Source organism: Gossypium arboreum, chromosome 6, assembly GCF_025698485.1.
Source record: "Gossypium arboreum isolate Shixiya-1 chromosome 6, ASM2569848v2, whole genome shotgun sequence".
NCBI lineage: Eukaryota > Viridiplantae > Streptophyta > Magnoliopsida > Malvales > Malvaceae > Gossypium > Gossypium arboreum.
The window spans coordinates 40233012-40246408 of NC_069075.1; the positions used below are offsets into that span (position 1 = coordinate 40233012).

Consider the following 13397-nt stretch of genomic DNA (forward strand, 5'->3'; position numbering starts at 1 on the left):
GATGTCTATTGTCTCATATTAGAATATGAGAAAGCTTTAGGGTAGAAGGTTAATAATGAAAATTCGTTGCTATATTTTGGGTCAAATGTCGATGAAAGCAATAAATACCTAGTTGGTAACATTTTGGGCATTCGGGTTTCATCAAACCTAGAAAAGTACCTAGGTTTGCCTATGATGGTAGGGAGAAATAAGAAACGTGCTTTTGTGAATTATGTGGACAAGTTTCGTAGCAGAATTGAAAGTTGGAATTTGTGGTTTCTATCAATAGAGGGTAAAGAGACTTTAATTAATGTGGTGTTGCAAGCTCTTCTAATTTATGCCATGGAGTGTTTTCTTTTTCCAAAAACATTTTCCACTAAGTTAGAAAACGTGCTTAATTATTTTTGGTAAAGGAATAATAAATCATTGAAAGTTATTCATTAGAGCTCTTGGAGGATTTTATGTTTACCTAAGTCCGTTGGAGGCTTAGGTTTTTGCAATTTTTCCATGTTTAATATATCTTTGTTAACTAAACAGTGTTGGCGTATTTGGACCAATCCAGACTGTCTTCTAGCCAAAGTTTTAAAAGCAAAATATTATCTAAATAGTGAGTTTTTATCTACTAGGTTAGGATCTCACCCTTCCCTTACCGGGAAAAGCATTCTGTGTGCCAAAGGATTATTTGAAAAGGGACTCTGATGGAGAATTGGCAATGGAGATTCAGTGACACATGGAATGACTCTTGGATCCCTGGATTTGGGGATGGTAGAATTAAATGTCAAAAAATCGATATCTGATACACTAAGGTGTCTTATTTAATTAATTCGAAAAGCTATACCTGGAAAGAAGATGTCATTCACGAGATCATAAATGCTAACCAAGTTGATGTTATCTTGTCCATTCCATTAGCTTAGACAAAGCCACCCAATACTAGGATTTGGAGAGTCAAAGGATCGGGGGTTATACAGCTAAGAATGCTACAAATTACTTCTACATGAGAAACTAAAGTTAGAGAGATATCTCCCTAATCCTATAACAATACCTTCTACAAACTTTTTCTCAAACTTATGGGCATTACACATCCCACAGAAAATTAAGATTACATTGTGGAAAGTATACAATGATTTTATGCCTACATATACTAATCTTCTTAAACGCAACATCCCTAATCTTAGTGTTTGCCCGATGTGTCGGGATGGCTAGGAATTTATAGATCACCTTCTGTAATTTTGCTCTGTTACGAGCCAAGTTCTGGATGCTCTGTATCTCATAGTGTACCCTACCTCGAATCACTCAAGCCATAGATCTTGGTTAATTGAGTCTTTCGATATGGAAAATGACATGAATAGGAAACTGAAAACTGTTGGCATTAACTACCTGGGCTATTTGGTTTGCTCGAAATCAATTAGTTCACGAGGGTATAAAACAAACTGTACAAGATTAATCAGGGTTTATTCCAGGTTATCTATAAGAAATTGATTCTCTAAAAGCAGTGGGACCTACTATTTACCTCTTTATATCTACTATTTAGAGACCACCAGGGCCGGACATTGTTCAATTCAATTTTGATTCCACTTTTCATGCATAGTAGAAAAAAATCCAATTTTGATAATATTGCAAGAAATGAAAGGGGTATAATTATAGGGGCTTGTACTTACCTTTACTCTAATATTACAGATGCATTTGTGGTTGAAGTTCGAGTGTATGAACAGGTGGTTTGTTTTGCGCAAGAATTTGGTTTTCGCCTGTCCAGATTTAGGGAGACTCACTGACAATTGTCAAAAGATTGCAATCAGGCACATTAGACAGATCTATTTTAGGCCCAATTGTAGCTGATATTAAATACAAAATGGTTTTTTTTTTATAGTGCTATAGTTGACCATGTTAAGAGAGAGGCAAATGAAGCAACCCACATCTTGGCCAGGGAGGGGCGCCACTTCTCTAAAGGACGTTTTTGGATTGAAGAGGCATTAGAGCTGGTTGAGCGAGCGGTAGTGTTGGATTGATCAAAATTTTCTACTTTGCCCTAATTTGGGTTTTGTTAGCTGATAAGTCTTCAAAAGTGTTATATTTCATGCCTTTAGACCTAACTAATTTCTTGTACTTGGTACATTTAGTTGCTTTTTAGGACATTTAATTGGTATTGACTTAGCGACAACCATCTTTCTAACTACCATTATTTCTTAATCTGTTCTTCCGTGAATTTATTTGATCAAAACGATATTGGGTGTTATTTTGAACTTGAGTTTTAATTACCAACCCATGAGCTAAATCTTATATGGTTGGGATTACAAGATGAAACTTTTATTTTCATTAATAGTTGAAGATATATTTGATTTAATCTATTGTTTCATTCAATTGTTTTTATTTCCCAATTGTATGCATACATTCTCTAGACATAGATAAGTGTGCAGTATACCCATAAATGAATCTAATTTTGAAAAATTTAGATTAGTTGAATTGGAATTGAATGATACAAGCAAGTATTTGACCAAATACTTGAAGCAAACTCTAGACATAGAGCAATGTTTGTATAGAATGAAGACAAAATAGTGTAGGGTATCAGGCTAAGGCCTATAGACACAGGCTAGGTAACTTGAGATCTAGCTCTCGAAAAAAATAGGTCACTTTAGGTCTCTTCTAAGAAGTAGATTGAGTACGATTTTGCTGAGGCATTAATGAAAGTAAGAGCAGATTCTTAGTAATCCCAACCTTCCAAATCAACACCGTATGTAACACCCCGTACCCGAGACCGTTTCCGGAGTCGAACACGAGGTGTTAACGGACTTAATTCATTAATTAAACAGCTCATACAATTTATTTTAAAATTTCCAGACAAGCTGGCTAACTGCATCACAGTCGCTTTAAAAATCATATCTCGAGTTACGAAACTCGAAATCCAATTCCGTAAATTTTTCCTGAAACTAGACTCATATATATATCTACTAATTTTTTTCTAGAATTTTTTGTTGGGCCAATTAGTACAGTTTATTAGTTAAAGTCTCCCCTGTTTCAGGGTTCAACTACTCTGACCTCTGTGTATTACGAATCAGATATGTCCCTATACAGACCTTCAATGACTATACTGTTTGTCTCTAATAAAACTAGACTGAATAAGGAATCTGTACATATAAAGCGTGACTTCTAATTATCTTTGTAAAATTTATGGTGAATTTCCAAAGTCAGAACAGGGGATCCAGAAATCGCTCTGGCCCTGTTTCACAAAAATTTATACATCTCATAAAATATAGCTCATATACCTGTTTTGCTTATTCCATATGAAAATAGACTCATCAAGCTTCGATTCCATAACTTATTCATTATTTAATTCCATTTATACTATTTTTAGTAATTTTTCAAACTCACGTCACTGCTGCTATCTGAATCTATTTTATGGTAAATTTTACCTATTTCATGGTTTCCATGGATTAGCTAGCAATTTGACATACATAATACCAAATATGATCATGATTAGCCATTCCAATGGCTAATCATTACCAAGCATTTCTATTTCCATACCACTCAATAACCATATCATAAGACCATACATATAAAATGATTATAATGCTATACATGCCATACTCAAAATATACAAGCCATTATGCCAAGATGGTATACGGATAGTGTGAGCGTGCCTCCGACCGTTTCCGATTTCCGAGCTGGCTTGTCAACACTACAAGGAATGAAAAGGAGGGAGTAAGCATAAATGCTTAGTAAGCTCACATGCAAATAGCAAGTAACATAACCATATAAGCAAACATAAAACATCATTTGCATAATCATCACCAAGACATTCATATCACCTTTTCATTTATCATCTTACCATATTGTTGTTATATCGAGTTTTCAACCCGAGGGTTAAGTACATACCTGTTCAAAGTATCCATTTCACAACACTTACCAATACGTCCCTTTCATCTTGAGTATTCCTCCATTTGAGTAGAACTTTACCCGTTGAACACATCGGAATATAATTCGGATACATGGAAAGTTTGCACATAAGTGCCACATATGTAGCCAAGCTACCATGTAACCCGCCCATAAGTGAACTCGGACTCAACTCAACGAGCTCGGGCGTTCGCATCCATAAGTGAACTCGGACTCAACTCAACGAGTTCGGATGCCTAGTTACATCTCACGAACTCGGACTCAACTCAACGAGTTCGGACGCTCGCATCCATAAGTGAACTCGGACTCAACTCAACGAGTTCGGATGCTCAACCATCCTAGTGACATGTCACTTGTATCCTAATCTATTCCTAAGGTTCAAACGGGATTTTTTCCTCGATCTCACATCTTTGCCGTCTTCCACGGAATATCGAAATCGATACTTCGGTGATAGTTCATACTCATAAAGTAATTCACATAATTACATATTAACAAACAATTATCACAAGTATAATATTTCATAATAATTATCATATCATTTAAAAGACATTAAAACATTTAAAATAATAACTATGTTACCAACATTTACATATGAACTTACCTCGTATGCGAAAATGGCTATTTTTACCATTTCGTCCACAACTTGGTATTTTCCCCATTTTAGCCCGAATTTTAGTTTTCCTTGCTCTATCATTTAAAATATAGTCTAATTAGGACTCACATTATTCAAATTGACCCAAAATCATATTTTGGAAAAATTACAATTTTGCCCCTAAACTTTTGCATATTTACACTTTTGCCCCAAAGCTCGTAAATTAAAATTCAGCCTATTTTCTTATGTTTTATGACATGCTGATCATTTTTCCCTTTTATGGCAACATCAAATTCTCACTCTAACATGTACTTATGACTATTAGGTATTTTTACCGATTAAGCCCTTTTGCTCGTTTTCACTTAAAACCGAGTAGCACAAGTTGTCTAACATAATTTAAAACCTCACATTCTATCATAAAACACCAAAATACACAAATTTCACCTACGGGTATTTTTCCAAATATAAACCCTAGGTTAAATTATTGCTAGCATAAGCTAAATCGAGCTACCGGGACTCCAAAAACGTAAAAATCATTAAAAACGAGGCTAGAACGGACTTACAATCGAGCTTGGAAGCTTGAAAAACCCTAGCCATGGTTTCTCCTTGCTATATTCGGCCATGGGGTTGAAGATGAGCAAAATTGGCTTTTAATTTTGTATTTTAATTCATTTTACCCTAAATGACCAAAATGCCCTTACTACTAAACTTTCCAAAAATTCCTTCCATGTCCTAATTTTTGTCCATAGACTTAGAAATTGGTAAAATTACTCTTTAAGGACCTCTAATTAATAATCTAATTCAATTTTATGCAAAATACTTCTAGAACACAAGTTTTGCAATTTATTCAATTTAGTCCCAAATTTCAAATTAAGCACTTTATGCATAAAATTTCTTCACGAAATTTTCACACAATCATGCAATCATATCATAGACCTTAAAATAATCATAAAATAATTATTTCTATCTCGGATTTTGTGGTCACGAAACCACTATTCGATTAGGCCCAAAATCGAGGATATTACAACTCTCCCCCTTCGAGGATTTTCGTCCCCGAAAATCTTACCGAAAAGTGGTCTTCACTTTTAATCTCATATTTGGTGTCAAGAACTTGCACTTAGACTGTACCTCCAATACATCTCTTCAATTTCTCATATGATCTAAAAGCTACAGTCTCAACTCTCAACCTGTTCTTAACTTTTCAACCCTTCTTAATTTCCCATGATATCATGACATAAAACCCGGATCTCAACTTGATTTAATGGAGACCGAATTCCAAGAAATCCAACAATCAAAGAGACACGAAATTCCATGAATCGATGAGTAGGAATTCATTCAATACTGATGTGATTTATAGATCTCGCCAAACATTTAACAATAGGATACATCACATTTTCCTCTTTCCGCCATAGAAATAATTCGATATGGCCTCAAGAATAATCCTTCTCATTTCCATCCCAATATCAACATTGACAAGGATAATTTTGATAGATCCCAATGCTCGGCTTTAACCCCTTTAACAACTCGATTTTATGTAACATCGGATGCTCTAAACTATCACATTACCTCACCGTCTTGAAACACATCACAATTCATACAACAATACATTACCGAAAGTCGAAGTCTTTGCTCAATGTAGACTAGTCTAGTTCAGACGCTTGGTAACCAATATTCTCATCTATCCGAACTCTGTCAACATGTAATAAACTTTTAGCTTTCACAAGATGGAAACCTTATCATTCAGTAGTGACTTAAACTAATATTCAACTCTTTCTAATAAATATACACTTCTCGTTCAAACTATTTACTCTTTTATACGTACAAAATGAAATTCTATTATCGACTTGGGAAAATAATCCGACATAATTGTCACATGAAATCTTTCAAATAAATAATTTACCATACCGACTAAAACTCGCGCTTTTATCACCTATGCCTTTATCGATGTCAAATCCTTACATAGAAATTAGAAAAATCCCAATACTAAAATCACCACATTACCAAGATCAAATTAGAAGTATAGTCATATTTGACATGATTATCACGAATGAAGAACGACTTGAACATGAGTCGTAATTGACATATTATGGAACAAAGATAACAAGAAAACCGAATAAAGAAATCCAAGATAGAGAAACCGGAATAAAGAAATCCGAATAAAGAGATCCGGGATAAAGAAACCCAAGATACGATACTATGCCGAGAATCGAAAACCAAATTCATAGAGAAAATACAGAATACCTCGATAATTCTTCAAAGAAAGAAAGTCCAAAAGAAGACATCATTTAATCCCATGAAATCAAATATAACAAGATCAATATATCTTCCCATACATATATATCAGATGAAGCATCAAGTAGAAGAAACAGAATCATAATATCATATGAATTCTCTCATCAATTCTTATCAGACGAAATGAAATAGAATACCCGATAAAATAGAGCAATATAAATTATAAACCAGTCAGACTACCAATGCTTTCATCCAACACCAGAATTAGAAGACATTCCCATATAACAAGAATTTCTTCAGAAGATCAATAGCCATAGAAATATTTCTGAGAACGGGTGAACACATAGAACATCTCAAAAGAGACTGCTAAATCTGTCCGGTCATAATTGTCACACTCAGATAATTCACATTTGAAATATCATTTCCCCAACTAGTTCTGCCGTCACAAATTTTATATTAAACCATTCACTAAAAAAGGCCAATTCTGAATAAATTTCGATTTACACTTTTCTCGACCTTGCACTTGAGTAATTCGATTTACCAAGGAGAATTCCTTTTCTAACTAGGACAGTGCATAACTCCAATAATTTTTACGTCAATCCGATACTTTCTGGCTCTGACTTTACTTATCAGCTCATTTTCAATCTCGGATCATACTTATAATTATTCTATCACTGAACTCTTTGGGTTCTCAACCGAAAACTTATTCAATACAAATCTCATGAAATTCCATTATAAGTACCACTTTGGTAAGGGGGAGGGGTTGTAGGACCTCTGACTCGACTTTCTTATACATACACATATGACACAACTTCCATCATCATAGTAACATCATCATAATCATGTCATTCATTCATGTTGGCTTACACCAATTTTCCTATTGTCCCATTTAGACAATATACTTATGCATACATTCTATGTTTTCTAGACACTTTACTTATCCATTCAATTAATTAAATTAATTCATGCTCATGACATTATATAAGGCCAAACAAACATAGATATTTGCATCACAATCACAACTTTCATTTCGTGCATCATCATGTACATATCATTACAATCATATAATTCAGTCCAACAATTTAGCATAGATAAGTTCATTTCATTATAATCCTTTACCTCATAAAAATTATATACCATTAACATTCATCAACATTCGACATCCAATCAAGACAAGGACATTTTCATTCGTATCATAATATTATGACCTTTATTCATACCTCTACTACTTTCTATTTATTTCGTTCATCTTATCAAGTAAGCCACATACACTACATCATATGAGCATTAAGCAAATATGAATATTTATCACAACATGAACTTTCATCTCACTTATTATCACATATGTATCATAAACCTTTATTCATACTTTTCTGAACCGAGACTTATCATAATCATAATTTTACTCAAATACCTTTACTTAACATTGAACATGGTTGGCGCAGCTCGGTTGGAGAGTACCCTGTCTAAATAAGACGGTACTTATACGCGTCGGAAGACATCACACTATCACAGACCAGTGGCATGTATAGCTAAACTTTTACACATGCTAGGTTAGTCCGAGAACCGACTAAACCTGCTCTGATACCACTAAATATAACACCCCGTACTTGAGACCGTTTCCGGAGTCGAACACGAGGTGTTAACGGACTTAATTCATTAATTAAACAGCTCATACAATTCATTTTAAAATTTCCAGACAAGCTGGCTAACTGCATCACAGTCGCTTTAAAAATCATATCTCGAGTTACGAAACTCGAAATCCAATTCCGTAAATTTTTCCTGAAACTAGACTCATATATATATCTACTAATTTTTTTCTAGAATTTTTGGTGGGTCCAATTAGTACAGTTTATTAGTTAAAGTCTCCCCTATTTCAGGGTTCAACTACTCTGACCTCTGTGTATTACGAATCAGATATGTCCCAATACAGACCTTCAATGACTATACCGTTTGTCTCTAATAAAACTAGACTAAATAAGGAATCTGTACATATAAAGCATGACTTCTAATTATCTTTGTAAAATTTATGGTGAATTTCCAAAGTCAGAACAGGGGATCCAGAAATCGCTCTAGCCCTGTTTCACAAAAATTTAAACATCTCATAAAATATAGCTCATATACCTGTTTTGCTTATTCCATATGAAAATAGACTCATCAAGCTTCGATTCCATAACTTATTCATTATTTAATTCCATTTCTACTATTTTTAGTGATTTTTCAAACTCACGTCACTGCTGCTGTCTGAATCTATTTTATGGTAAATTTTACCTATTTCATGGTTTCCATGGATTAGCTAGCAATTTGACATACATAATACCAAATATGATCATGATTAGCCATTCCAATGGCTAATCATTACCAAGCATTTCTATTTCCATACCACTCAATAACCATATCATAAGACCATACATATAAAATGATTATAATGCTATACATGCCATACTCAAAATATACAAGCCATTATGCCAAGATGGTATACGGATAGTGTGAGCGTGCCTCCGACCGCTTCCGATTTCGAGCTGGCTTGTCAACACTACAAGGAATGAAAAGGAGGAGTAAGCATAAATGCTTAGTAAGCTCACATGCAAATAGCAAGTAACATAACCATATAAGCAAACATAAAACATCATTTGCATAATCATCACCAAGACATTCATATCACCTTTTCATTTATCATCTTACCATATTGTTGTTATATCGAGTTTTCAACCCGAGGGTTCAGTACATACCTGTTCAAAGTATCCATTTCACAACACTTACCAATACGTCCCTTTCATCTTGAGTATTCCTCCATTTGAGTAGAACTTTACCCGTTGAACACATCGGAATATAATTCGGATACATGGAAAGTTTGCACATAAGTGCCACATATGTAGCCAAGCTACCATGTAACCCGCCCATAAGTGAACTCGGACTCAACTCAACGAGCTCGGGCGTTCGCATCCATAAGTGAACTCGGACTCAACTCAACGAGTTCGGATGCCTAGTTACATCTCACGAACTCGGACTCAACTCAACGAGTTTGGACGCTCGCATCCATAAGTGAACTCGGACTCAACTCAACGAGTTCGGATGCTCAACCATCCTAGTGACATGTCACTTGTATCCTAATCTATTCCTAAGGTTCAAATGGGCTTTTTTCCTCGATCTCACATCTTTGCCGTCTTCCACGGAATATCGAAATCGATACTTCGGTGATAGTTCATACTCATCAAGTAATTCACATAATTACATATTATCAAACAATTATCACAAGTATAATATTTCATAATAATTATCATATCATTTAAAAAACATTAAAACATTTAAAATAATAACTATGTTACCAACATTTACATATGAACTTACCTCGTATGCGAAAATGGCTATTTTTACCATTTCGTCCACAACTTGGTATTTTCCCCATTTTAGCCCGAATTTCAGTTTTCCTTGCTCTATCATTTAAAATATAGTCTAATTAGGGCTCACATTATTCAAATTGACCCAAAATCATATTTTGGAAAAATTACAATTTTGCCCCTAAACTTTTGCATATTTACACTTTTGCCCCAAAGCTCGTAAATTAAAATTCAGCCTATTTTCTTATGTTTTATGACATTCTGATCATTTTTCCCTTCTATGGCAACATCAAATTCTCACTCTAACATGTACTTATGACTATTAGGTATTTTTACCGATTAAGCCCTTTTGCTCGTTTTCACTTAAAACCGAGTAGCACAAGTTGTCTAACATAATTTAAAACCTCACATTCTATCATAAAACACCAAAATACACAAATTTCACCTATGGGTATTTTTCCAAATATAAACCCTAGGTTAAATTATTGCTAGCATAAGCTAAATCGAGCTACCGGGACTCCAAAAACGTAAAAATCATTAAAAACGAGGCTAGAACGGACTTACAATCGAGCTTGGAAGCTTGAAAAACCCTAGCCATGGTTTCTCCTTGCTATATTCGGCCATGGGGTTGAAGATGAGCAAAATTGGCTTTTAGTTTTGTATTTTAATTCATTTTACCCCTAAATGACCAAAATGCCCTTACTACTAAACTTTCCAAAAATTCCTTCCATGTCCTAATTTTTGTCCATAGACTTAGAAATTGGTAAAATTACTCTTTAAGGACCTCTAATTAATAATCTAATTCAATTTTATGCAAAATACTTCTAGAACACAAGTTTTGCAATTTATTCAATTTAGTCCCAAATTTCAAATTAAGCACTTTATACATAAAATTTCTTCACGAAATTTTCACACAATCATGAAATCATATCATAGACCTTAAAATAATCATAAAATAATTATTTCTATCTCGGATTTTGTGGTCACGAAACCACTATTCCGACTAGGCCCAAAATCAGGATATTACACCGTAGATCCTTAATCCTTTGTCGTAGTATCATTGCCATAGCATTCTTAATTATTTGTTGATCCGCTTGCAGATTATTTACATAATTATTCTTGTAATTGCCAATGCATCTTTACTTTTGCTTTGCTTTAACATTTTTCAGTATTAGTCAATATACGTTTTGCACACATCCTTACTACTTTAATTTACCACTGCGTACTTAACTTGGTTTTGCCATAACATTAATCGTAATTCGTTACAATAACTTGACCACTCTTATACCTAATTTGGTTCATGTGGAGAAGATCTCAATTATCACTTTATTACTTGATTAGACGTGTATACGTGCACAATTCACATACCATTTCACACACGACATTAGCTTTGGGTTTTGGAAATCTTTATCTTTCACTTCGATTTAGTATTGAAGCCAAGCTCTCTTCTGGGTCTTTGTGGATCTCTTACAGCTATCTTGTTCTATTTTTCGGAAAGCTTTGTTGGTTCCATGGCTTGTAGTTTCTACGGAGTTCTTGTTTTCTGTTGTTTGGGGTTCTTATTTTGAATTTGTGTGATTCTATTTTCTGTTCTTTGTTAATTTTGGGGTGCTGACTTCTTTTATGGATTTGTTGTTTCCCGATGTCTTTGCTTTCGAGACACGATTGTGTTTTCTCTCCTTTCATTTATTGGATGCCAACAATTTTCCGTTTAAAAAAAAAAGTGTAATAATTCAAATTGCTTAATTGGAATCATCACTAATCAACATTAATTTCATCTAGAAGATTTTTTTTTGATAAATTTGATGAATAAGTAAAGATATTTTATATAAAACAAAATCCTATTTCAAATTAAATATAATGATAAATTTAGTAATTAATGTTTATATTTTTATCAATTTGATTTTATTTTTATTAGTTAAATTTGGTTTTAGTCTTTAAAACAAAATGCTAATTAAAATATTAATTTTAGTGATATTGGTGTAGCAACTCACATGATAGTGTACGTGTGCTTTATGCTAACGTATTATTATTTGTCTAATATGCTTCACCAACAAATAATTTAAAAATTATAAAAATTTTAAACATAAAAATAATGCTCATAATTTTTAAAATTAGTATGAAATATATATATGAATTGTTATGTAAGTTACAATATTAAAAAATTAATATTTTCATTTAAAAATTAAACTTTTTAAGAAGATAGATAGTGAAAATTATTTTTTTAAATGTTCAAAACTAAATTTAAAAAAAATAAAGAGTAAAAATAACAAAATATAGAAATATTAAAAGGTAAAATTTTGCCTTTAAATTATTCAGATCAATATATCATTACCTTAGCTCCATATTTTTCATGTTCTCATAATTCTGGATCCAACAAAACTTAACTCGGCCACACCATTAAAATGATCATTAAAAAAAAAATACATTAAATATATAAATATATGAGGATGAGCGTTTGGTCGAATTGAGTCTAATTGAGTGAAAAAATTCGAGTTAATCGAGTTTACGAGTCCTATTTTATCATTCTAACTCAATTTGAAATTTTTTCGAACTGAGTCAAGTGAAATAAAATTCAAGTTGAGTTGAATCGAATGAAATTATTTGAGTTAAATTAAAAAATTAAACATGAAAAATAAAAATATTGTTATAGTATAACTAATTCCATGTTAGAGCACATAAATTTGAAAGTATATATATTTCAAATTTTTTCAAAGTAAAATAATAAAAATAAGATACTTGAGAATGGTAAATTTGAATAATTAATTAGGTCTCAAAATTATTATTTTAGAAATTTTTAAAATTATAAATTTTTATATATTTTTAGAATTTTTAGAATTTTTAAATATAAATTTTGAAATTTTATAAATATTTTGAATTTTAAAATTATTTTGAATTTTTTGTAATTTTGTTGAGAGACCAATTTATCTAATTTAAAAGTTGATAGGGACCAAAATGGTATTTACACCAATTTTTATTCAATTATTCAAGTTATCTTAATTGTGAAATTCAAATCAACTCGAACTCGAAACTAGAACTAAGTTATTCGAGTTGACTCTAATAATTCAAATAACTCGAATAATTCAAAATTTAATTTTTTAATTTTTAAATCATATCAAATTTTACTCAGCGTATATATATATATATCTAAAATGGATCTCATCATAAATTATAATCATTTTCTTTTGTTTATATAAAACATGTGGATTTCCTTTATTTGTATAATCGTATCTTTTCATTCCTTTATAGTTTTTCCTTACAAAGTCATGTTGTTACCTTTCACATCATCCTTCTAAATATAACTGTAAGCTCTTCTGTTTCTCAATATATATATTATATTTATTTCCATTCTTGCTTATGACCTG

The 13397-nt window shown here is 32.5% G+C and overlaps 1 long non-coding RNA gene across 1 annotated transcript; it reads right to left on the reverse strand.

Moving 5' to 3' along the window:
* Positions 1-3368: 3368 nt before the first annotated feature.
* LOC128293888 (uncharacterized) lies at positions 3369-4542 on the reverse strand. Its single transcript, XR_008284006.1, has 2 exons — positions 4469-4542; positions 3369-3652 (listed from the first exon to the last, which is right to left on the reverse strand). It is a non-coding gene; the product is annotated as an uncharacterized LOC128293888 (long non-coding RNA).
* Between the last annotated feature and the right edge of the window lie 8855 nt (positions 4543-13397).